Source organism: Odontesthes bonariensis, chromosome 21 (genome assembly GCF_027942865.1).
Source record: "Odontesthes bonariensis isolate fOdoBon6 chromosome 21, fOdoBon6.hap1, whole genome shotgun sequence".
NCBI lineage: Eukaryota > Metazoa > Chordata > Actinopteri > Atheriniformes > Atherinopsidae > Odontesthes > Odontesthes bonariensis.
In genome coordinates, this window is record NC_134526.1 from 33,514,388 (window position 1) to 33,541,726 (window position 27,339).

Below are 27,339 nucleotides of genomic sequence, written 5' to 3' on the forward strand. Positions count from 1 at the left end.
GCTAAAACTGGAGAAATATGGTGTAGCAGTCACAGTGCCGTGTGGATTAAGAGTTTTTCAAACTTTGACAAAACCAACATTCCTGTGGGGGATGTTTACGTATGTGGATAAAAAACAGATCTCCATTTTCTTTCCACAAAGGAAAAAGAGACAGAAACTGCCTAATTTACAACAACCTTCGGCCCTTTGAAAGTTTTTCAACAGACGCTTGCCATAAGATTGGGATAAACTAAAATGTACAAAGGATCTTTCTGTTGGAAAAGTGGGAGACCTCAATATCTTATCTTCACCATAAATCGAAGTTGACACTTTAACACCCTTTCCCACCAGAGAACCGACCAGATGGCTACACACGAACTGAGAAGACTTCACTAATACTTACTTTTAGTCGAATCTTAAAACTATATTAAATGTGTTTGATAACCGTATACAATTTCTTTCAGGTTTCCAGCTTGATCACAAGACGCATATAGAGACAATTTGTACGATTCTGGCTTAAATATTGACAAAGAACTGATTTTGGTGGAAAATGCCCAACCTGCCTGATGGAACCACATTGCCCCCTAGTGGTCTGCAGTGTTGATTAGTTGAACATTTAAATCCCAGAGGACTCAGTAAAATGGACAAGATATATGCAACAATTTAACTTTTAACGATGTCCCTTCAGTATCTATTTGGTATTTGTTTGCTATCCCCATTGTTAACACAGAAAATCAACATTGTGTGGTTCGCTATTCATATGTCACGACTTCATAGATATCCATCTGAATTTTGAAACTCATAATCGTCTCTATTATGTTGTGTGTTATTTGATGTCTTTATAGTGCAAGTCTATGTTATATCTTTAATCTGCATATTTTAACAAGATGTGGTGTTTTCAGAATCACCGAGACAAATGTTCTATGAGACAGAGTAATGGAGAAATAAGAGTTTCTTTGTCTCATCCAGAAATCCCCATATAAATGCTGATCGCCTTACAGAGACATACAGGCAGACGTCACCACAGTTCAGGCATATCATTGGCTGAAAGAGTAGTGTAAGCTTATGTCATGCCCCGCCTCCGAGAGTCAAACCCCGGAGCCCGCGAAACCAGACTCAGAAGATCAAAAAGAACGGAGCAGAAGAAAGAAGAAAGAGGACAGAGAAGAAGGAGATTTGAGCAGAGCAGAGAATGGATGAGATCACAGTTGCTCAGGGAGCAGATTAGATGTGATTTTCAGTTGTTCAGTTTCTCAGATCTGGAGAGATTTGAAGAGAGTGGAAAGATGAGAGGATGAGCCGTGCAGAATACAACAAAGGGAGGAAGGAGATGGCAGAAAGACCCAAGGAAGAAACAGAATGAAGTCTGAAGATGCACGTTTTTCGTGTTTTTGTTCGTCCATCGTCATCCATGTACTTTTTACGTCGCACGCTCTATCCTCCGCCGTTACACGCCATCATCACCTTTTCCTACCAAGAAGCCAACTCCAAGCAACCTTTTATTAATCTTCTGTGAACTTAAGTTCACTTCATCAGAGAAGCAACGGACCAACTCTGACACTCGGAGGATTTGATCATCTAACCACAGCCCTCGGCACCATCGTTCCCGTTTCCCGGTGAAAGAAGCAACTGAGAAGTCCGCTAAAGTCAGCCACCACAACCAGGAAGGCCCAGAGAGCGGAAGAGAAATCCCCTCGGACCCCGCGTGGCCGCTGCCGTGTTCCGAGCTGACTAAGCAGAACTTCAGCACAGTAAGACCGACCCGTTTTCACCTTAAAGTGGGTTTGATGGATGTCTCGAGGCTTTCACAGAATGATAAATTAATCCGAAATGTCAGTATTTAGCGTCAAATAGTCAGCCAACCCAAACTATTTGAATACATCCAGTATCTCTCCATTCCCCATATTTTATTTTATATTCACTAAGTGTTTTATATAATCACCCATATTCCATGCATCTCCTGTTTGTTTAAAGGTTCATGTCTAAGATCATATCATTGTAATAAACAGTTCATATATCTATATATATATGTTATAATCACAGATTGTGTCGTATGCTTTCTTTACGTAATGTCTGTCCAACCAAATGAGAACTTTCACGAAAGTAGCGAGATATGAGATTGATTATTAATTGATTATTAAATTGATTATTAATTTAACATACCAGGATCGTAAGATTTTAACAGTTTTCCTCCCTGACTGTAACTTAAAACAAGTTAAAATAAAGGAAGGTGGTGCCCTAAATTCGAGGTTTAAGGTTTATTTGAGACAGTGAGAACGTCTTATAAATCCTTATATTTGATGCATATATAAATGCCCAATAACGCTACAATGATCTCTGCTGTTAGTTCTCATCAGAACTCTGGCTGCAGCATTTTGGATCAACTGAAGGCTTTTCAGAGAATATGTGGGACAGCCCAATAATAAAGAATTACAGTAGTCCAATCCTGAAGTAACAAATGCATGGACTAGTTTTTCTGCATCACTCTGAGACAAGATGTTCCTGATTTTAACAATATTACGAAGATGAAAGAAGGCAGTCCTAGAAACCTGTTTTATATGCGAGTCAAATGATAAATTCTGGTCAAAAATAACTCCAAGGTTCCTCACTGTAGAACTAGAAGCCAAGGAAATACCATCTAGAGTAACTATATAGCTAGACAATTTCTCCCTGAAACGCTCAGGTCCAAAGATAACGACTTCAGTTTTGTCTGAATTTAGAAGCAGACAGTTCTGAGTCATCCAGGTCTTTATGTCTTTAAGACATGCTTGTAGTCTGACCAACCTATTGGGTTCATCTGGTTTTATAGATAAGTACAGCTGAGTATCATCAGCATAGCAATGGAAATTTATGCCATGCTGTCTAATAATGTTACCTAATGGAAGCATGTATAAAGTGAAAAGAATTGGTCCAAGCACAGAACCCTGAGGAACTCCATGACTTACTCTGGTGTGTGAGGAAGATTCTTCATTTACAAGAACAAACTGAAATCTATCAGATAAATATGACTTCAACCAGCCTAATGCAGTTCCTTTAATCCCAATAACATGTTCAAGTCTCTGTAATAAGATACTGTGATCGACCGTATCAAATGCAGCACTGAGATCCAACAGGACAAGCACAGACACAAGTCCGCTATTGTTGTGGAGAAATTAGAGTCGAATCCCGCGTTGGTCAGCCGTCCATTGGGGAGTTTATTGAACAAACCGTCACAGCAAAACGTGCATACAGAATGTACAAAATGTCCACCGTCTTCATTTTGTGACACCCCTTTTATACCGTTTTATCATAACAAGTGTACGTGGCCCTCTCTGGAGGCGCCTAGCTTTCGCAGTTTATCATAAACACGCTCATTCTAACTATCAACAATATTCTGAACCAGTCAACAAGGCACAGGATGTAACTAGGCCAGAAGTCATGAACAGGTCATGACATCCTTCTCCCACATAGTCCCCCCTGAAATCACTTATCAGTGATTTAATAAAGAAATAAACTAAAATGAAAGAAAATCATCCCACATAGTTAATTAAGAATTAATTAACATAATCAACACTAAATTATTCTAATAATTCTACAATATCAATCAACGCAACCATTTTGAATACATGAAAAGGGATATATATATGTGTGTACTTGAATCACATTAAATGATTAAATTAAATGAAACGATATTGATTTCAACAACAATACAAGTTTTACATTGCCATCACACTTGTCCACTGTTCGCAGTGCATAGGTGCGAAAAACCCACCGGCTGCTACTTTCGTAACTCATGTTCTTATCTTGGGAAAATTCACCTACGGCCCCCCCCACTGGCGACCGACCACTTTACCAAGGTCACACTCCGAACAGTTGACTGACACAATTGGCAATGGACATATCAGTGATCAGTTTTGATTGATAATACACATAAACTGAATACACCACCTTCAAATCAGTTAATCACCGTTTTGTATCAAGTACAATACATAAAATTATGGATTATCACACAACAATAGTAATAAAATGCAATGTAATGCAGCTCCTCCAGTCCCGTCCCATCTCCTGTACTCTGGTGCCGTCTGCTTCTGGCCGAACATCCGTCCGGCTGGGTCTGGAACTGCTAAGCTAACTCTGGGAGGAGAGGTCGCCAGTACGTCACTCCCAATCAAAGAGATCTTCAGCATCTCTTCTCCCTGTCAGACTATACTTGGTTCCACCCTCGAAGAAAGAAACTTGTGAACCGTCCGTTGATAACCTTCATTCGTTGACCCGCTCTCCCATGCGTTGGTCCTCAGACCTGGTCTCGCATGGTCATCCGCCTCCAGATTCCTTCCGCTGTTTGTTTGAACATCACTTGCAGCAAACACCTTCTCAGAATGGGCATAATGCAACACACCAATAGGGAAACCATCCTCACTATCAACAATATTGCTATTCCCGCCTTAACTGCCATCGCTCCCCCTTCTCCCAAAATCCCAAACAGACCAGTCCACCACCGTTCACCTCCACCAGCATCACACGTCAGCTCCTCTCTCCGTTCTCTGAACTCCTTCACGGCCGTTGTAAACGTTCTATCAGCTGCAGTGTTCCCGGGTATAAATGTACAACATTTTCCCCAAACATCTGGCACACACCATTTTCCCTTCTAATATCCATTCTAAAACTTGTCTGTTCTACCAAGCCATCCTACTCGTCTCATGTAGTTGTTCTCCAAAGCCTGCAAACCCTTCACTCGTGTAGCTAAGAATTCCCTGTTGGTTGTCTTATATGTAATTAGTCCATTCCCCATTTTGTTAAATATGATTCCCTGCAAACCAGCCTCAAATCCAGCTGCAATCTCCCTGTGTGCTTTGAGCTCAAAAGGAATCCCTCTCGGCTGCCCTATTGCATCCAAGTAAACGTGCTTATCCATGATGTAGTCACCACTAGACCTTTTAACTCTCCCTTTTTCCACATCCAAACCTCGCATCTCCTTTACCTTGTCATACACTAACACAACTGATGTGTTCCTCCTCACCAGTGCCCAAAAACCTATCTCCCTGTTGGGTAGCACATTTAACAAAACATCATCTCCACACATCCAGTAACTCTCAGCCACTGGGTGTGTCTGATCCCCAAAAAGATACAGAGTTAAAATGATCATTTCTATATTTTCACATTTTGATCCAAATAAATAAATCCCAATAAATCTTGTTTTCATTTAACAGTAGTACTACCTACGCGAGTTCCAAAAGCATTCAAACTCACCATCGTAATCTACTCTATAATCAGTGGGAGGCCCCTCCTGTGATGTACCCAGATTAAATTCAGCACAAGAAGACTCCAATTTGTGGCCCTTCCTTATTTTGAAAATAACTATGTAATTTATTTGGCCCAAACATCAATCTGCACTTAATACCACACATAGGAAACAATAACCGTTTATCCTTTTCCGATGTGAACCTACCTTCTCTGCATTCCCGTTGCTGGACCACTGCACAATCCCTGAAGGTGTGTGGCTCTGGAACAACAACAGGCAATGCCCCCGGAGCGTCTGCGCATATGAGACACTCCGTCGCTGATCATTGGTAACTTTCAGCAGTGCAGTTTCTGTGCTATGATGCACTCTGAATCCTGACTGAAACTCTTCAAACAGATTATTTCTGTGGAAATGATCACAAAGCTGAGCTCCAACTATTTTTTCAAGAACTTTAGACATAAAAGGGAGATTGGATATAGGTCTATAATGAGCACACCTCTGAATCAAGAGTAGGTTTTTTAAGTAAAGGTTTAATTACAGCAACCTTAAAAGTCTGAGGTACATATCCTGTCAACACAGACAGATTGATCAAATCCAATATGGAAGTGTCAATTAATGGGAAAACCTCCTTGAACAGTCTGGTTGGGATTGGGTCTAAAACACAAGTTGATGGTTTAGAAGAGACTATTGCTGTTGTTAGCTCAGAGAGATCAACTGGAAAGAAGCTGTCTGTGTCAGGGTCTGTGTTTTCTGTCCGTCTTGTGTGGTTTTTGTCTGTCTTTAAGTTTTATTTTTATGTTGGGTGATGCCTGCTGCTTCCAGCAGCATCCACAAGATGCCGCCTGTGACAGCACTCCTGAGGAATGCTGAGTCGCTAATCCTTCTCACCTGCGGCTGATGAAGAGGATGATTGCTGGCCTTCTTAAACAGCTGGCAGACGTCTCCTCCCCGCCTGAGTGTTAACTTCCCATGGTAACACAGTGTTCGGAGTTAGGTCCTCCTGTTGATCTCCTCGTTGCTGACTCTTCGTTGTCCTCCTTTTCAGACCCTCCTTGTGCCTCCTGCGTGTGCCGTCTGCCCCGGGAGCTCTGTGGGTGTTTCCCCCGTCGTCTGTCTGGATCTCGTTGTGTTCCCTCACGACGCTGCTGGTACCACCAGTCAGACGCCAGCCCTGTGCACTCGTTCCTCCTGTCCTCCTCGTACGGATTCCCCTCTGGACGCCACAGAACCTACCTACCGGTGTTCGGACCCGTCTGGAGCTGTAGTCCTTCGGATCAGTCGAGCAACTGCTCTGTCTCAACTTACCCAACCATTTGACGCCCAAGTAAGGACCCCTCCGTTGCTTAATTCCGCTCCCTCGACCACCTCCACTAACTCTCCCTCTGCCCACAGTGAGACGATCCCGTCGGCTGATCCAGTTCGTGTTTTTCCACTTCCCCTTTCCCGATCATCCAATAAACATATTTAACTGATTCTTGGTTCCCCTGAGTCGTGTTCTGCATGTGGGTTAGATCCCTTAAACCCACCATGACAGTCTGAATACAAATCAGTTTCTAAAGATACTTCTAAAGCTGCTGTACTTGATGATACATCACTGATAATAGTGGGAAGGACTCCATCAATCTTCTCTCTGATAGAAACAATTTTATTAATAAAGAAGCTCATGAAATCATCACTGCTGAGAGTAAAGGAATAACTGGCTCAGCAGAGCTCGGACTCTTAGTCAGACTGGCTACAGTGCTGAAAAGAAACCTGGGATTGTTCTTATTCTCTTCTATCAATGATGAATAATAAGCAGTTCTAGCTTTACGAAGGGCTTTCTTATACGTTATTAAACTATCTTTCCAGACTAATTGAGACTCTTCTAAATTAGAGGAACGCCACTGTCTCTCCAGCTTTCTTGCAGTCTGCTTTAAAGCACGCAGCTGTGAATTATACCAAGGAGACAACCTCTTCTGACTGATTACCTTCCTTTTCAGAGGGGCAACATTGTCCAGTGCTGTACGCATTGAAACTATAGTGCAGTCAACAAGAGAGTCAAGTGCTGCTGGAGTAAAGTCTAGGTAGTCGTCCTCTGTCATATCTGCACATGGCAGTGAAGAAAAGGATGATGGAATTAATTCTTTAAATCTGGTTACAGCATCCTCTGATAGACACCTTCTATATGTAAATTTCTTCTCAGAAACTGTATAGTCAAGTAATGTAAACTCAAAGGTTATCAGAAAATGGTCAGATAAGAGGGAACACTGTTAACTGTTCACTCTCAATGCCATAAGTCAGCACAAGATCAAGGGTGTGATTAAGGCAGTGAGTCGGTCTGTGAACACTAGAGAAAATCCAATAGAGTCTAATATAGAATTAAAGTTCATATTCAGGCTGTCATTTTCAACATCTACATGAATATTAAAGTCACCCACTACAATGACTTTATCTGTACTCAGCACTAACTGGGATAAAAACTCTGAGAATTCAGACAGAAACTCAGAATAAGGGCCAGGTGGACGATACACAACAACAAACACAAGAGGTTTCTGGGATTTCCACTTTGCGTGGGAAAGTGGGCTGGTATGAAAATCAAACCTACTAAGTCTAGAAGTATCTCAATAAGTAGAGGGAAATTAAGTGATAGAAAGTTTGTAATAGATGAAGAAAATATTCCAATAATTAGGGGGAAAAAGTTAAGGCAGTAGTTAGGCAGTAAAGAGTTTAGGCAGGTGTTACTAGGCAGACATGAATGATGGAGAGCGGGCAGTGCAGTTTTGGAAAGATGTGCTCAGGGACTGGATAGAATAGATAAATCTGGGCTTCCAGGAAAGTTGGGGAGGAAGTGGAAACCAAGAATGGCAGCTCAGGAGGCAGAAGCAACTCTTAAGCCCTATTCGGACGGGACTAGTTCAATGGGGGGACGTATGGTAATGTTGGTTAACCAGACGACGCCAGGGAGAAGAAATGACCAATTCAGACGGGACAAGAGATCCCTGTAATATTCATCTAACATGGGAGGAGTTGTTGGTTACGCACAACCGTGACATCCTGGATGCTATGCAGCTTTATTTCACTTCCGTAAACCCCATCTGTAAACAGACATGGCGCCGACCAGGTCGAAGCAAGCCAAAGTCCGAAATTGGATGCGTGCTTGCAAGCAGCGCTTCATCCAGAACCTCCATGTTTGCAAACAGACACACCTAATTGTTTCTCTCTTTAAAAGGATGTGATGACATATTCCATACTTATTACCGAAGGTCGCATTCGCACGGGATTAGTATTACCTATGGTAGATACTCCGGACCGTTTCACAGGAGGTAGAATTCTCGGCAAAGTTTACCAACATACTCCGCTATCTTTACTGACATGGCGCGTTCGGACGGGACTAGATTTCCCGGTTATTATTACTTTACCCCAGGTCCCCCCATTAAACTAGTCCCGTCCGAATAGGGCTTTAGACATACAGAGATTGTGGGTAATGTGCAGATAGGCCGGGGAGGCTTGGGGCTTGGCCCAGGCAAACCAGTGTGGAGTAGAGCAGGTCCCAAGGAGAAGAGAAAGCTAGTTGTTGTGCAGGTTCGTAGACAGGAGGAAATGTTATGGGGTGCAAAGGCAGTGGCTCAGGCTAAGCAGGGACAGTGGTTGAACTGGGAAGGAGTAGAAAAGAAAAAGCTTAGTTGGAAAGAGCTGTGGAGTATGGAGGAAAGGAGTATTAGATTTTTGATTGGGGCAACATATGATGTATTGCCAACTCCCCAGAACCTAAAACTCTGGGTAAATGGAGACCCGTTATGTTCGTTATGTTCAGGTACTGCAACTCTAAGGCAAAAATTGTCAGGTTGTAAGGTTAGTCTGTCACAAGGCCGGTATACATGGCGACATGACCAAGTCTTAAGAAGCTTAGCTGCAGGTATTGAAGATAAACAAAGGCAGGTAAACTTTGGAGGGTCCAAGGTGAAGAGAGTGGCAATTCAGTTTGTTCAAGAGGGGGAGAAAGTTAAAAAGACGATAAGGAGGCACGGCAGCTTGGAGGATGCTTGTGATTGGGAGATGCAGGTAGATTCAGGAAATAAGCTTGTTGTTCCCCAGGAAATAGCCTCTACAAATCTAAGGCCTGATATAGTCTTGTGGTCTAGGAGTAGAATGAGAGTCTATTTCATAGAGCTGACTGTTCCTTGGGAGGAATTAGTAGCAGAAGCATATGAAAGGAAAAAGCTTAGGTATGTGGAGTCGGGGGCAGAAGCAGAGCAGCGAGGATGGAAAGTTAGAATCTGTCCAGTGGAAGTAGGATGTAGAGGATTTGTTGCAAAGTCTGTTGTCTCATTGTTGAGGGAGCTGGGTGTAAGTGGACAGAGTGTGAGAAAAATAGTGAAGGAAGTGTCAGATGAGGCAGTAAAGTCCAGTCAGTGGATTTGGATTAGAAGAAGCAATAGCAGCTGGGGGCCCAGCAGGGGGAGCACTTAGGGTAAACAGACTTTTGGAAAAAGCAAAGAAGAAGTTCAAGATATTTAAGTGGAGGGTGTGGCCCATGTGAGCCTTTTGAAACCGGGCGGCCATTTTGGGTGAGTTGGCTTTGAGTGAGTTGTATGGCTTAGTTTTTTCTGGCATTATTAGTGACTGTAGGACTGTTTAGGTGAGTTTGTCGGCTGAATCTGCTAGTGTGTCTTGTAATGATGGCAAAACGAGGCTTCATGAACCAATGAGGCTTTCCAGCCCAAAGGTTCGCCAAAAGGTTCATTACCCGAAGCCTCATTGAAACGGTCTCTCTAGTGACACCTGCTGTGCTAAAGGAATATATGACAGACTAAATTAACCCTGAGTTAGAGCATCCTGCAATATAAAATAAACAATTGTTGTCACTGTGTCTCAATGAAAATAAATGTGTGAAAACTGCATATATGGAAGTATTATTGAGTGCTATGGTGTTGATCACTCAAATTAAATATATCAATGATGTACACTGACTACAGTGCTTATGGAACTAAAGTGCTTATGGGACCGGGAGTCAGGAATAAACTGCAACCGAGCAGTATGGGCAACAAGACAAATATAAGTTATTGGTTTTTATTTAAAGAAATGTGTGTCAATAACGTTGCGGTTTAATATGCCCAGAAGAAAAAAGAGCGACAACAACTACCGATAACTATGTTCTTCTCTCAAAAAAACACACCTGCACCGCGGGCTTTAGAAGAAAAAAAACCGCTACAGAGCGGAGTCAGGATGCAGCAGCTCAGTCAGAAGAGCAGTGAAATGCACGTGAGTCACTATTTGTCCTACTGTACTTTGTATTTTTTTTTCATATCATTTTTCATTTTCTCCCGTTCTAATCCAATGACTCGGGTCGCGGTGCTGATCTCCGCAATTTGAAGCCTTCAGTTCGTATTGATGATTAAAATGATTATTTTACAGTACAGTAGTTATTTGTAAAAAAATAAAGGTTACTACTTCACGGATTTCGCCTATTACGGGTTCTTTTTGGAACGTAACTCCCGCGAAAAACGAGGGTTCATATCCTATATAACTATTCTAACACTATTCTAATAATAATAGATGATATGACTGATATAATAACTGAACTTAACCACTAACTCTGATACAACCAACGCACACTCTACCTCTCAACAATACCAAACGCTAACTCAAAACCCTCGAAGTGCAGCAAGGTTCGAACCCTTTTTATGCGATAGTGACGCTCAAAATGAATCAGTGACGTGTACACTGAATCCGAGGCCTCGTTTGTCATCAGTCACGTGATTTTTATGGAAACGATACAAGCCTCGAACCAACGCTTCATCTGGCTCGCCCCTTTTTGCTCGACACATGCTCCGAGGCCTCGCTTCAAACGCCACATCACTAGTGTCTTGTCCTGCCTCCACCTCTGGCACCCTCTATACTTTCATTACCCCCTACCCGAACCAGGGTTTGAATCCCATTCCTACTTATCTTACCTCTTTTTTTTCTCCCCCTACCCGAACCAGGGTTTGCATCCCCACCCCGCTGTGACTGGGTACAGACAGGGTAAACAGACTTTTGGAAAACTTTTGGAAAAAGTCCTATCCAATTCAGTCCCTACCGCCTTCAGTCGTCGCATAAACAGCATGGCTGACACGAGCGACATGAGGGAGTCCAAAGAACCCATTGGCCCTCTGGATGGACAGTTTGAGTATAAAAATAACAAAGATGTGGTTTGCTCACACTGCAGGAAGGACTTTTCCTTTCACTGAAGCACCTCAAGCCTTTAAGTATCATCTTAATGCCAGGCATTCATTTGTTGGGGCTTCAGCTTCAGGTGTTCCGCCTGGCATGCGTCAGACCACCCTTACCGAACGCAGGGCATTAAGTAAGACAACATCTGAGAAGCTGACCGACACAATGGATAGCCCAGGACTGTAGATCTTAATGTTGTCGAGGACACGGGCATCGCAGAAGTTTTGAAAGTGGCAACTTTCGACACATTCTACAAGCCACCGTCGAGAGGCACGGTGCTTACAAAAACCAACAAACTCTATGACGCTAAAAAGAAAACGAAGGAAGAGGATTTGGCTTCAGCGGAATATGTTTCTTTGACAGGAAACCACTTGACCTCCGTGAGTAACAACAATTATCTGGGTGTGACGGCGCACCACATCACTAAAAACTGGGAACTTAACCGTAATGAAAACAGAAGAGCGTCATTTTGCAGAGGTGTGTGTTCAGAAAAGTTCCATTCACCTATCCTCAAAGAAAAAGAGCAATTAATAAGTTGCCAAAATTGTTCAGAATTAAATTTATCTTTTGAATTTCGCATTCATACATTTTTTTATGAATGACAAATCCATTTTTTAAAATAAAAAAATAAATGTTATATCCACTTCTTGTCATTTATCTTTCTTTTCTAACAACAATACACAGAAAATGTGAATTTTTCAGTCATATGTAGGAATGGGATTAATCAAAATTCATTCACAGCAACCCTATGATTAATTAGATTAAAATGTTTAATCGTTTGACAGCCCTACTAAATACACAAGATAGGGGAGTGGTAACAAAACAGGTGAATCTAATGAGGGCAGGGCAGATAATCAAACTGGAGGGAAAACACAGGGGCAGGAAGCAAGGTGGTCTGAAACAAAAAGAAAGAAAAGAAAGATGAAAGACAATAAAGATGAAAGAATGAAAGAAAAGAAAGATGAAAGACAATAAAGATGAAAGAATGAAAGAAAAGAAAGATGAAAGAATGAAAGAAAAAGAAGATGAAAGAATGAAAGAAAAAGAAGATGAAAGAATGAAAGAAAAGAAAGATGAAAGAATGAAAGAAAAGGAAGATGAAAGAATGAAAGAAAAGAAAGATGAAAGACAAAGATGAAAGAATGAAAGAAAAGAAAGATGAAAGACAAAGATGAAAGAATGAGAGAAAAGAAAGAATGAGAGAAAAGAAAGATGAAAGAATGAAAGAAAAGAAAGATGAAAGAATGAAAGAAAAGAAAGATGAAAGAATGAGAGAAAAGAAAGATGAAAGACAAAGATGAAAGAATGAGAGAAAAGAAAGAATGAAAGAAAAGAAAGATGAAAGACAAAGATGAAAGAACGAGAGAAAAGAAAGATAAAAGAATGAGAGAAAAGAAAGATGAAAGAATGAGAGAAAAGAAAGATGAAAGAATGAGAGAAAAGAAAGATGAAAGAATGAGAGAAAAGAAAGATGAAAGACAAAGATGAAAGAATGAGAGAAAAGAAAGATGAAAGAATGAAAGAAAAGAAAGATAAAAGAATGAGAGAAAAGAAAGATGAAAGAATGAGAGAAAAGAAAGATGAAAGAATGAGAGAAAAGAAAGATGAAAGAATGAGAGAAAAGAAAGATGAAAGAATGAAAGAAAAGAAAGATGAAAGAATGAGAGAAAAGAAAGATGAAAGAATGAGAGAAAAGAAAGATGAAAGAATGAGAGAAAAGAAAGATGAAAGAATGAGAGAAAAGAAAGATGAAAGAATGAGAGAAGATAGATGAAAGATGACGATGTTCTGGATCTAAAAGCCAAAAACAGAAAATGTGGAGCTGAAGAAGAAAACATTGGAGCTGGAACAACGGGTGAAGGAATAGCACTTTATGGGCTGAGAGAAGTTGACACCCCCCCACGTGAAAAAGTCAAACAGAGTGATCGGTTCGTGCTCCGTTTGTGCTGCTTTGGTTTCTGAGACATTAAAGATTATTTTTTAGGTTATCCAAAGGTCACCATCCCCCCATCTTGCTCCAAAACAAACCAGAGTGGTCTACTTTTTTAGTGCTGGTTTGTGCTGCTTTTGTCTCTGAGTGAGGTTTTACTTTCAGGTGATCACATGACTTCACTATATTGATCAGGGGGCAATGAACTTCATCTGCTGCAGGTTGGAGTCATTCTGTTTTGTTCCACTAAGTTCTTTTCCCCACTTCAGTCAGTGGGAAGTTGTCGGATATGTTGCTTACGCAGGAAAGAACACAAGGTAAGTTTAAAAATCTTTGTGCAAATAACAGTGACATTAGCCTGATTATGAAGTTAGATGCATTTTACGGAGTCAGTATTTTTTTATTTAGTTTATTGATGGTTGGCAAGGAAATTGGTGCATTACCGCCACCGGATGTCACTCAATGTGTTAATTTTGGATAACAAAATACTAAATACTTGCGTTTCCAACATCCGACAACTTCACACTGACTTAACTGGTGACAAGAAAGTGCTGGAACACAACCGACTCAGAACCAAAGCCGGCACCAGGTGAAATGAATGGTCTCCTAATTAGGTGAAGTCATGTGATCGCCTGAAAGTAAAACATAACTGTTATAATTGGCTTTGTTCTTAGACATTAGGAATGAAATAAGTCTCAGTACTTTTCCATATGACCTTAAGTGATGCAGGAGTAGACAGACAAAACAATCAGGAAAGTCTGGGAAACCAAGGGCAGATTGATGCACACACATTATTTGAATTCCTCAGAGACATTATTTGGGCTAGTACGATTCATATCCAATCACATTTGATCAACAAGGGATCCACCGTGAGACACTATGAGATATATATACGAGGTGTAACCGGGGATACGGGGCTCTGTCTGACGGATTCTTGCGAGGTCTGTCAGACTGAGACCAGCGCTGAAATACTGCACTTGTTGCCAGACCAATAAAGACTTCATTTTCACTTCAATTACTTCGGTCCGTTCTTGAGCCTCCTACTAAAAGAATCGTATCTAACATAACACTGACCGGTAAGCAGCACAAAAGAACGACGCTGAAGCTGGCAGACTCCGATTCGCCAATTAAAGGGGTGGGCATAAAGGGCCATTTCACTGCATTTTTCGCATTTTGATCGACCAAAACAAGGTCCTGTATGGAAACTACAATAGTTACACTGCTCAAATCTGGATGGAATTATTCCAAAGAGGTTGTAGATTCATTAAAACCTTGTTTGGGATTTGTGATACCTTTTTCCTGATTTGTGAAAATGCAGAACAGGGCCATTAACACTGTGTAGACAGTTTTTAATCTTATTATTACAATGGAAGGTTATCACATTCACAGACGGTCTAAAGGGCTGCAAGGCTAAGACAATGTTGAACAGTTGTTTTACAGACATCTAAGATAGTGTTAATAAAGGGATGAAGAAGGTCCTGTCTGCACTCAGATGGGAGGTAAGATGACTATGATGGGAGCAGGAGCAGACAAGCAGGGTCTGAAATGATAGCACATGTTAGTGGAAAGATTAATGAGATGACAGCAATAAATGTGTGATGCAGATTTCATCAAAGCATCCCATACAGAATAGGGCATATTAATGGTTGGACTATGGGATGTCTGATGCAGGCAACAATAAAGGCTCTGGAAGTGATTGAATCGGTGGCAGAGGTTGACCACGGGCAGATGGAAGAAAGGTGAGAGAAGTCATTGTTTCTAGATAAAAGAACATGAGAATAAAGTCAACAAGTGAAGAAGACTCTTGTAAGTAGTTAGTGACGTAAAATGCATGAACTTTTTCTTTTTCCTATGTGGTGAAAGACTCCTGTCTGGATCTCCTGATCCTCATGGAAATTAAAATGAACATGGAGAGGCGAGGACGTCTGTGAATTTTGGTACAAAGAAAGGTTTCACAAATTCTAAAGTGTGTTTGATATCATTTATATCATGTGATCAATGATTAAACCCATATTTAATCATTTTTCATACAGGTTCTGGTTTTGGATGGTCCAAATGAAAAGAAGAAAGAAAGCTCAGAGGAACTTTTTGAATTTTCAATGACCAAATAAAGTTTTCACAAATAATAAAATGTGTTTTAAAGACTCTGTACCCTCTTTAGAATAATTCCAGATTTGAGCTGTCTAACTAATGTAGTTTCCATACAGGACCCAGTTCAGGGTGATCAGAATGCAAAAAAAGCAGTGAAATGGCCCTGTTCTGAATTTTCACAAATCAGAAAAAGGTTTTACAAATCCCAAACAAGGTTTTAATTAACCTATAACCTCTTTAGAATTAATTTCCGAATCAGATGCCAACTTCAGCGTCGTCACAAAAGAATTAAAGTAAAACTAGATTTAGTTTATAGATTTGGAAAAATCTCAAAAATGATAGTTATCATGAAGTTATCAGATAGTATTTTGTTATCCAAATTTGTTTGGATATGTTATCCAAAAGCTGCACAAACGCCAGTTTTAACGGCACAAACGGAGCACTAAAAAAGTAGACCACTCTGGTTTGTTTTGGAGCAAAATGGGGGGGATGGTGACCTTTGGATGACCTAAAAAATAATCTTTAATATCTCAGAAACCAAAGCAGCACAAACGGAGCACGAACCGATCAATCTGACTTTTTCACGTGGGGGGGGGTGTCAGCTTTACTCAGCTCACTTTATGAGGTAGCTGAAAACTCCTCAGAAAATGGAAAAGAAAAAGGTGGAATATGTCTGCAGGGCCCGGGTTCCAGACACGGGGAGGGATGAAGTGGTGGACATCACACACAGACTCGGCCGTCTGAGGGCAGGGGAAAACCACGTCCAATCATAAGATTTACATCTCACATGGAAACAAGCAAGCTGCATTTGTGTGGAATCAAGGTTTCAGGTTCAAGGAGGATCTCACCGCCAGTGACAAAGCAGCGTGTCTTTGGCCTGTGGGGAAGAAGGCAAGAAAAGAAGGCCAGCATGCTTACTTCAGTGGGGTGTTAAAGAACTGCGTCCTGCTGAGCTGGAAACCTGAAAAAGAAGAGTCTGCATGCTGTTTTATTAAGTTGTTTAGGATTATCCTTTTACTAGGATAAGGGAAAGATATTGGTTTGAAAGGTTATAAAAACTACTAAACCTTAACAATTCTACTTAACCCATTTTTGGGTTTACACCAGAAGTTCAGTTTAATCATGCAAGATTCCAGATGCCGATAGAAATGTTTTACTTTTCAGATTGTTTTGCTGCTTTATGTCTCTTTCTATTTTTTTCAATTAATGCCAGGGTTATGAGAGATTATGAATATTTCTGGGAAAAAAAAAATCAATGGGGCAGTGAGATGTGGTTCTCCAATGGAAGTAATGGAGCAGCAGGGGTTGCCATTTTAAAAGATGAATTTAAAGGTCAGGTAATACGTAGCGAAAAAGATGCTTCAGGAAGATTAATTATCTTATATGTGAAATAGATCAGAAACAGTATAATGGTTAATATTTATGCCACCAATATTAAAGTTAGTAATCAGACTGTTCCAAAATGCTCAGATAAGACTATGTCAACTTAACTTAAAGTTCTCTCAAGCTAAAGTTTTGTGGGGAGGTATTTCAAAGCAATGTTTGATGATAATATGGATGGATGGCTTCCAAAAACCCAACAAAACAGACTGTGAGCTCAAGAATACATGTCTGCGATTGGGACCTGTGGATATGTGGTGAGAGAAGAACAAAAAACAGAAGATATATACTTGGTGCAACAGAAGTCTTTCCATGCAATCACGCATTGATTTTTGGCTTATTTCCAACGATCTTGTGGAGATGGTTTTTAAAAGGTCATAAAGGGATAGTCATTAAAACTGCTTTAAATCACCCTGGTACTCAAAAGATTGTTTCAGGTTATTGGAAACTGAACAACACTGAACTTGATAATCTAAAATTGGAAATTGGTGGCATCATGGGTAGTTTTTGGAGACAAGCATATGAAATTTGGCTATTAAAAAGGAAAGTTATTGGCAGAACAAAAGAGAGAAAATGAATGAAACATTATTCAAGCAACACTTAATAATTAAGGGCTCATTGGAACCGCCAACCTTCCAATAACCGGAAGGTTGGCGGTTCCATTCCCACTCTCAATCAAAATAGATTGGTGGACTGACAGCTGGAGGGGTGGCAGTCCACCTCCTTGTCATGGCCGAGGCGCCCTTGAGCAAGGCACCGTACCCACGTGCTCCCCGGGGGCTGTGATTGGCTGCCCACCGCTCCATGAGGGTGTGACCTGTGTGTGTCAGCAGCTGCCAGCCTGGATTGGGTCAAAGTTCACCTGATTGACATGAAAATAAAAATAATCTTAATCTTAATTTGCAAATTGGCATTCTACCATGGGTGATCTACAGTGGAAAAAAGTTAATAAAGTTATTCATATTTACTGAACTGAAGATTTTACTTCAAATGTATCCTGTGAAGGAAATACTTAAACGATTCAAGATAAATATTGATGTTTTTTGCCAGTCTAACCATTTCTTTTTTCACTGTGTTCACACCAAACAATTCTCATCACAAGTCAGAAAGTTTGATCTGTGGTAAATTGGGTATCAATATCCAGATGAATGTTTTTGATGTTAGGTTATATTTTGTATTGAATGGACTATCAAATGGTGTACATTACATTATTCAGCTTTCAATTATCCTTGGCAAATTTCATATTCACAAATGTAATGGTCTGGATCTTAACCCTGTTTTGGTCTTTTTGTTGTCTAAATGAAATCTTATTGCACCTCAATTGAAAATGTGAAGAACTAAAAAGCAACAAGTACTCTGAATGGGCCTCATGCAACAACCATTCGTACGCACAGATTTGTTCTTAAATTGTGCGTACGAGTGATTTAAGAGAATTTGCGCATTCACCAATCTTTTGGTATTTTACGTTTTTTTTTTTTTTTGTTTGTTTTTTTTTAACTTCCTTTTATTTAAGAAAAAAACATGTTTTACAATACATATTAAACGCCAGGGGACAAACGAGGTCATAATAAAATATTCAGGTGTTCACAGATGTCAACAGTCTTAATCGCTTTCTGGTTGTTTGAGTATTTAATGGAGGTCATGTACTGCCTGAGCTCACCGAGAAAGGCCAGAATATAAGGTTTTCTTTTCATGAATTTGCATTTATGGATATGAAATTTTGCCATTAAAATAATGAGGTTGATAATAAAAGTTATGTTGGCTTTTTCTTTGGTTTTGTTAATGTCGTGGAGCCCAAACAATACACTCCTCCAAGATAAAATAAACTCATGATCAATGTTGTTAGCGATGAAGTTACAAATATCACTCCACAGTCTTTGGACAATAGGGCAGTGCCAAAATAAATGGGTAACAGTTTCAGTCTGTAAAGAACAGAAAGTACATTTCACATCAATGTCTTTTTTGAATCTTTTAACAATGTGATCATTGGATGGATAAATCCTATGAATTAACTTAAAAGAAACTTCTCTGACTTTATTTGTTAACAGGTATCGGTTGGGTAAGAGCCAGATCTTCTTCCAGTTAGTGTGTTCCAAATATTTGTTCCAGTATGAGACCACGTATGGAACTGTGGTGTAATCCCTTTTAAACAGGAGTCTAATTAGTTTGTCGTTTTTACCATTACTGGTCAAACAAGCTTTACCTACTGGGGTGTCTGACAAGGACAACAGGGAGAAATGTTTGGTTTCCACTCTTGGTTGATATCTAAATAACATGCAAACACCAGAAGGGATTGCTCCAAAGACTTTAGCAAAATCTGCAGGTGATACAGGAATATTATATTCAGATAAAAACTCATTATAAGAATAGAGAAGACCATCCCTGTTGAATAATTGAGCCACATGAATAATGTTATTTTTAAACCAATACTCAATAAAAAGGGATTTGTGTTTAAACAGAATGTCCTTGTTGTTCCATATATAATAATTATGAGGTGAAAAATTATGCTTGAAAATAAGGGACCATGAGAGGAAGGCCTGTCGGTGGAATGCTGACAATTTTACTGGTATTTTTTCAATATTGTAGTTACATACTAAAAAAAAGTTTAGACCACCCATTTTTGACAGAATGTGAAAAGGAATAATATTCCAAATAGCATTAGGGTTCCTAAAAAATTGTTTCAACCAGTTAATTTAAAAGTGTTGTTTAAGGTACAGAAATCTAGATAATTGAGCCCACCATTTTCATAGTCGTTCATTAGAACAGATTTCTTCACGTGGTGTGTTCTGTTTTTCCACAGGAAGTTGAGAAGCAGTTTGTCAATCTGAGAGATACTTTTAGTGTCCACATAGAGAGATAAAGATGCATATATCAAGCGTGACATTCCTTCTGCCTTCGAAAGTAAAACTCTACCTCTAAGGGAAAGATCCCGTAAAAGCCACTGGTTTAACCTTTTTTGAGTTCTTTGAATTATAGGATTAAAATTCGATGAAGTTCTTTTTTGTTGGTCCTTGCTAATTGTGATACCTAAGTATACAATTTCATCTTTAACTGGGATTCCATAGATGGAAGGTTTTGAACAATTCTTAATGGATATAATCTCACATTTATTGATGTTGAGACTTAAACCAGAGGCCTTGGAAAACTCTTTTATGGTATTTATTGCAGTGCAGACTTGGTTTTCATCCCTAAGAAAGAGAGTGGTGTCATCTGCCAGTTGGGTGATGGTAAGTTCTCTGCCTATAATATTAATACCTTTCACCTCACTCGATTTGATGTGATCAGCCAAAAGCTGAGCCACAAGTAAAAACAGGTATGGTGAAGCAGGGCACCCTCGCCTAATGCCTCTAGATATATTGAATCTAGGGGACATGCCACCTGTTAGTTTAATTGAGCTGTTAGTTTTATGGTATAGACTTTTGATCGCTGAGGAAAAATAGTTGCCAAAGCCAAATTTCTTAAGGGATTGTAGAATGAATGGATGTTCGACGGTATCAAAAGCTTTGTAGAAATCTACAAACAGTATAAGTCCATGATTCTCTTATCATATCTGGATAATCCAATATGTCTAGGACTAGCCTGACATTATTCGCAATATGCCTCTTGTTCATAAAGCCTGATTGTGTTTCCTCTATGATAGAATCTAAAACTGATTTTAATCTTGTTGCCAATAAGTGAGCTAATATTTTGTAATCGTTATTTAGTTGGCATATCGGTCGCCAATTGTCTAGGAATAGATGGTCTTTTTTCGGTTTGGGTATTAAAACAGTAATTCCTTGGGTCAGTGTGGTGGGAAGAGATTCATTAGAAATACATTCTATAAAGACTTTATGTAAAAAGGGAGTCAGTTCCTCAATAAAAGATTTATAAAACTCAGCTGTTAGTCCATCAGACCCTGGAGATTTATTGTTTTTGAGATGATTAATAGCCTGCTGTACTTCTTGAGGAGATATAGGCCTGTCACAGGAATCTTTATCTGCTTCACCTATAATTTTAACTGATATTGGATTTAGAAAATTATCAGCAGCAGTTTGGCAGAATTTAGAACTATACAGGTCTTTATAAAAATTTGAGCAAAAGTCTGCAATTTTATGATAGTCTTCCATAACAACACCCTTAATACTTAACTTACTAATGTTATTGTTAGTAAAGTGATGTTTTTCAAGGTCAAAGAAGTAATGTGTATTTTTTTCCCCTTCTTCTAACCACTTAGAACGAGACCTGATAAAAGCACCCTTTGCTTTTTTGCGATATAATTCGTCAAGTCTAGATTGTGAGAATGCTAGCTCTTCTTTTTCTACCTCTGTTAAGGAGTCAGGGTCTTTGCTAGATAAGTTAGTTATACTTAAGACAGTTTTTAATTCTTCTGCTTTCCTGGCTTTGACAGCTTCAGCACCACTCTTTCTTAAAAATAGTCCTATCTCATATTTAAGGAGTTCCCAGTTAGTTCCAAAAGTGTTTTCCTTAATTGCTTTGGACCAATAAAAGGAGATTAAATCCCTTATCTTTTTTTTATTTTCAATATTTTGTAGTATAGAGCAGTTGAGTTTCCAGTAACTAGAATGAGTGACAGGAGTTGAACCATTGGAGAAATTAAAAGAAATGTATATAGCTTTATGGTCAGTCAACGGCGTTGGGCAGATGCGAACATCTATATTATTTTTGTCCAAACTGTCAGATATAAGCCAATAGTCCAAACGAGACTGTCTAGAGCCAGATTTATTACTCCAGGTGTATATTCTACTATTAGGGTTCTTCTGTCTCCATATATCAACTAGATTGAACCTTTCTATGAAGTCAGTTAGCTTAGAATCTGCTCTAGTTTGTTGAGAAGGGGGCATTTTGTCTAAAGAGTCATCCAAAATATTATTGAAATCCCCACCTAATATTAAAAATGCATTTGGGAATCTAATCAGCCAACTTGCAAGAATATGATCTAACGCTTGCATTAGAGTTTCATTTTCTTTTTTTGTGTTGTAACCATAAATATTGGAAATAATATAGATTGAATCATTATGTTTAATGGTTTGGCAAATGAAGTGACCGTTAGGATCACATTCTGTGATCAGAACATTACCTTTAAAACAGTTGTTTAATGTAGCAACCCCAGCAGAACGCTCTGTTCCATGGGAGAGCCAAATAGTGTTACCCCATTGTGATCTCCAGAAATTTATATTGTCCACAGTAGAGTGAGACTCTTGAAAGAAGAAAAAATCTGATTTGAACTGTTTTGCAAAAAGAAATAAAGCCTTTCTCTTAATGTTATTGTGTAACCCCCTGGCGTTTAGTGAAACAAGTGAGAACATGAATGAACAAACAAAAGGAACAATATGTAATAGGAAAAATGTAACCAAAACTTAAGAAAGTCTTGTGTTACAGAATAGTGTTGAAAAGTAACATAAAGCTATCGAGGTCAGCACCGTATTTTCTTTATAACTAAACATAGTAGTCTAAGCAAAACAAACAAAACAAAAAGTATTAATTGGGAAAACAACTTTACCTCTTTATATAAAAATAAACAAAACTTTATAAAAGTGCAAATTTCAATCAAAAGGTAGGTAAATAACTTAACAACAACAACAACAAAAGGACTGATCCCTTTTTAGACCAGTAGGCATATTACCTGATATTTAAGTGGAACAGGGAATGTCAAGGAACTTGAGAAATTGTGAACATCTCGTATATGACAATTAGACAACCCTGCTTTTTTAAGGACTGAGAAAAAGGCACTTATTCAAACCTAGGGATCTTAAATTTGACATATCAAGGGAGAATTTCTGACCCATTTATGTAGCCTTTACCTCCTACAAAGTAGGCTGTTTTCCCTTCATCCCGAGCTTTCTTTATAGAGGGCCACAGCTTTTGTCTGTTCTCTCTGTCCTCTTGAGTTAAGTCCTCTGCGAAGCGGAGGCCCTTATTCTGGAGAAAGGAGCTGCTTTTTGCCGCTTTCCAGACTGCATCCCTAAATCTTCGGGAGATGAATCTCATGATAACCCCTCGTGGTTTCATGTTATCCTGTCGAGGTTTTCCCACTCGGTGCGCAACATCTACAGCGTCAGCAAGCTTCACCTTTTCCTCCGGTAGAACCGCCTGGCATACGCTGATCACTCGTGCCCGTACATCCTCCTCCCTGGTTTCTGGCAAGCCATGTAGCCGCAGATTCCACCGCCGACTGTAGCGTTCCAATTCGGACACCCGGTTGGAAGTTTTTTGAGCATCGTTTTCTGTTCTTTCTACTCTTCTTTCGATGTGTATCACCTTTTCATCCAGTGCTTTAATTTCTCCACGGACAGACGCCATCATTTTTTCGAGGGTGTCGCTTCTGCTATTGATGAGTTCAGCCAGGGATTGAACAGCATCATCAGACCCGAGCGCATATTCTTTATGCGGCTGGATTAGGGTGGGTTTCTTCGAAAGTGGGGGCTTACTTGGAGTGACCGGTAAGAGTGGGAATTCGTCCTCACAGAGTGTCTGTAGGTTGCACTCCATACTGTTTTCATAGTCATGGTCACTAGCTTCGAAGCTAGCCTTAGCCTCCTTGCTGGATGTGCTATGTCGCTTTTGTCCGATTTTTTTCGACATTCTGATTGGGTTAGCCTTAGTTTTGCACTACACTTGGCTTGATAGGACACTGGTGGATTGTGCCAGCTATTTTAACAGAAGATAGACGGTCAAAATAAAACTTTGTATAAGTTTGGTGCTGAGAGCTCGATAACTTGGTACCGCTTACGCCGCCATCTTGCCGGAACCCCATTTTACGTTTTCTTTCAGGAACCAACAGAATTTACAGTGATCCAGACCTGTCGTAGCAGTTTCCTAAAATAGTCCGCTGTTATTCCAATCAAGTTTGCTTGACTAATGGATTTTATATTTAATTACATTGAAGAAAACATAAATAAATATATACATTATACCCCATAATTATGCTGACATTATTCTGTTTGACTTAAATTGTGCACTAATTGAAGGTTCATTTGAATCTGTAACGGGAAGCGCAGCGGCTGTCTTGCTACTTTTGGATGCCTTTAGCGCGTCAGGCTCTTGGAAGAGACCGTGTGGAGACAGACAAATGGCTGACATCGCGATTAAGATTCCCAAGCACTGTGCTGCTGCAAATCTGCAGCTTGCTAGAGCCACAACTCCAGAGAAAAACACGCCGATCAAACCCAATTCCACCACACGTCCAGGTCCTCACCAGCCTTGGATTTTTGGCCACTGGAACCTTTCAGAGGGAGATGGGAGACAGATCGGGGGTGTCCCAGTCCTCTGTTATACGCATCCAAACACCCGTGCTGTCGGGAGCGCGCTGAGCTGAAGGCCAGGTGGGTGTGTCTCGATACCTCGTTCAGACCTGCACTGTCAGGACCCTTAGTTGGAGACATGCACTGTGACGTCACCTGCACTGTGAGGACCCGAAGCGACAAGCGAGGAGCACGTATTTTTCGTTCCCCATTTGAACTGTGGAGACGACGAGGTGAGTAAAAGTCGAGTGAAAACAACTTTCTTTCATACGAAGAAACAGAAACAGTCTTTATTCACTGGAACGTTACGTTGCACACTATATACTCTAAAGTTATATTCATTTTAAAGAATCAGGTTTTTTTTTTAACTTTTGGCTAGTCTTCAGCGTTGTTATCGTATCGATAGTGCTCACTTGTATAATTTTGTTTGACTTATTACGACATTATTTGTCTCTTACAGATGCATATTTCAATAACTATATACTGTAAAGTTATATTAATTTTAAAGAATCAGGTTTTTTTTACTTTTGGCTAGTCTTTAGCGTTGTTATCGTAGCGATAGTGCTCACTTAAATGCGCCATTTATATATATATATATAATTTAGTTTTACTTATTACGACATTATTTGTCTCTTACAGATGCATATTTCAATAACAACCGCCGGCACTACGCCCAAAACCGAACGCTGCACGTCATGTTGCAAACTGTTTCACTGCCCTCTGTGCCTACAATTTAAACCAGCAAAAGCTGCAGAGCCACTTAGAGGCACATACAAAAGGTGGCATTTTATTTAAAGGTAAGCATAATGTATTTGTCTGTTTGTTTGTACTCATAAGTATTAGCCAACGCTACTAACTTCTGGCAGGTTGTGGTTTGGTTTGTAAAAGGGTAAAAGGAAAATGAAGGGAATGTAGGTTGCAGTGAAGAACATCTGACACCTCACTTTCTGTCTTTTAGAAACCTATCCCAGTCACTAAATCCTGGCAACTGGACAGAGAAAACTGGACTACAAATTCAGGTAAGAGTATAAAGTATGTATAATGCATGTATTCATATTAATAGTTGAGTACTCAGGAAGAAGAGCAGCAGGCAGAGGTCTCCAAGAGAGCCAGACTTGCTGATGTGGACACACCAGTGGAAGGCGTAAGCTTTTGCACAGTATCTATTGGTCAGATACTGTTGGTGTGGCAGCTATAGTACAGACATCTTTCTTTCTGTCTTTTCCATAGGACTCGGTTGAAGATCGCATTCTTCAAAATTGCAGACATGCAGCAGAGTGGGCTGAGGCCAACAAACCACTGTTGTCTGCCAGAGTGGACCTGCCTGACGTTCTGGGCATCGGGGAAGAGGAACAGGCAGAGGCTGCTCTACAGTATGGGAGGTTGTGGAACGAAGAACTGGACGAGGATGAAAGAGAAGCGATCCTGGAGCCTTTCAAAATGATATTTCACAATATTAACGACATGTTGATATTTTGTGAACAGGTAGTCGACAAAAACAAAGATTTTTTGTCATATTGTGAATGTTTGACTGAATAAACACTACAGAACATTTGATCATGTTGTGACTTGGTGTGTTTTTTATGTTTTCTCATTGATCCCTTAATAATTTGACTAAGATTATACTGTAGATATCAAGAGTTAGGGTACTATTTAGTGGTACTAAGGTGTTCCAGCAGCACAAGAACATAATTGGCATAGACATAGAACCAAACATGAAATTTATGGTGGTTAAGGATAAAAATACAGAATAATACAACAGAAAAACTAATTGAAACAAATATATATATATATAAAGAGCAGTGCGATAAAGTTAAAATGAAATCATAATGAAATAGCAGTGACTTACTCTATAGTACACAATAAAATGTACAGTATAGGCCTATGGCATCTTGTGAGATGTTGGCTTATAAATATGAGCCTAAGAGAAAATGTGTGCAGTGACCAAACAAAAGTTTACAATACAAATAAAAACAATAGACCGGGAATTGATAGATTTTATGTCGTACTGTTAACTAATTAATTAATTTGTGAGGACCTCTTGAAAAATATAGCGTTTAAAATCGTTTAAAAATACGTGCTTCCGATACACACGCTTTTATTTTGAAAGGCTTCGAATCAACTTCCGGTCCTCACAGTGCACTTCCGGTCCTCACAGTGCAGGTGACGGTCTGCAACAGGGTCCTGACAGTGCAGGTCTGCAGCCAGACTCTCTTGAATATTGCCATGAATGAGGGTCTCCACCTGAACCAGCACAGGCAGACCAGAAGGTGTGGTGCCAGAAGACCCCCCTCATGGACCACCCCATCAAAGAGCCATCATGATGAGGGAACAACTGATTGCACGGCTTTAGTTGCAGTCATCGAGCGCCTGCCCATGGTTTTCATATCAAACCATTTATTTTTTTATTTCGGTGACACGGTATTATCAGCACTCATAATAACTTCCCATTTCTTGGCTTTAGCAGGTCCCGTAATTCCACTGCTGACACTGCTAAAAATGACAGATTTTCCTTTCTGGATCTCTGAAAGCAGAACTTCAGTCTCAGAGCCCCTAAAGTTGTTCTTTTTGCGCCTTGATGCCATTCTCATGACTCAACACTTCCTGGCACAGCAGAGAGGAGTATTTAGTTTATGCTAACTATACGTTTAATAATGCTAGGTGCTAGCCAAGCTGGCTCTAGTTTAGCTTCCTGCCAAGCTTCTGGACGCGTGATTCGTTCACGGAGCAGGGTACGCGCACAGGGGGAAGGAGGGGGAGGGAGGAGCAGATTGCAGTTTGATAGACGGGATCAGAATCCAATCATCGTTAACGGTCCGTTCAGTATGATTGGATACTGTTTTTCCTAGATTGTACGTTCTAGAGGCCACTAAGGCCCAATCCCAATTCGATTTTCTACCCCTTCGCCTACCCCTCGCCCCTTCAAATGTAGGGGTAGGCGAAGGGCTAGGAATGTCACCCCTTCGAATTGGGACAGCGCTTCACACTCACGAACGTAATAAGTCCGCGCCGTCAGTTGTTACGTAACCAAAAGCGACAGCTTTAGCCAGAAGTAAACAAACATGACCGGTGCTGTGGTGTTCGCGCTGTCCTGGGCTATTCGGATATTTTTAGAAATATCTGCGTCGAATCGACGGAGTGCCATCAGGCGAAGGCGTCTTCGACATCTGGGAGCATTGCTGGATCTTGTTACGGTATGTAGAATAAGAAATTAATGCAAATAACGCTTGTGAGTGAGCAGCTGGTAGCTTCCAGAGCCGGCGTGTGAAAATGATTGTGTGTGTGTTTGAAAGTGCTTCTAACTG

General features: G+C 40.1%; 1 long non-coding RNA gene across 1 annotated transcript; it reads left to right on the plus strand.

Annotated features, from left to right (window-relative positions):
• Positions 1-24,207: 24,207 nt before the first annotated feature.
• On the plus strand, positions 24,208-25,665 carry LOC142371587 (uncharacterized). Its single transcript, XR_012768072.1, has 3 exons — positions 24,208-24,267; positions 24,993-25,178; positions 25,265-25,665. It is a non-coding gene; the product is annotated as an uncharacterized LOC142371587 (long non-coding RNA).
• The last annotated feature ends 1,674 nt before the right edge of the window (positions 25,666-27,339 follow it).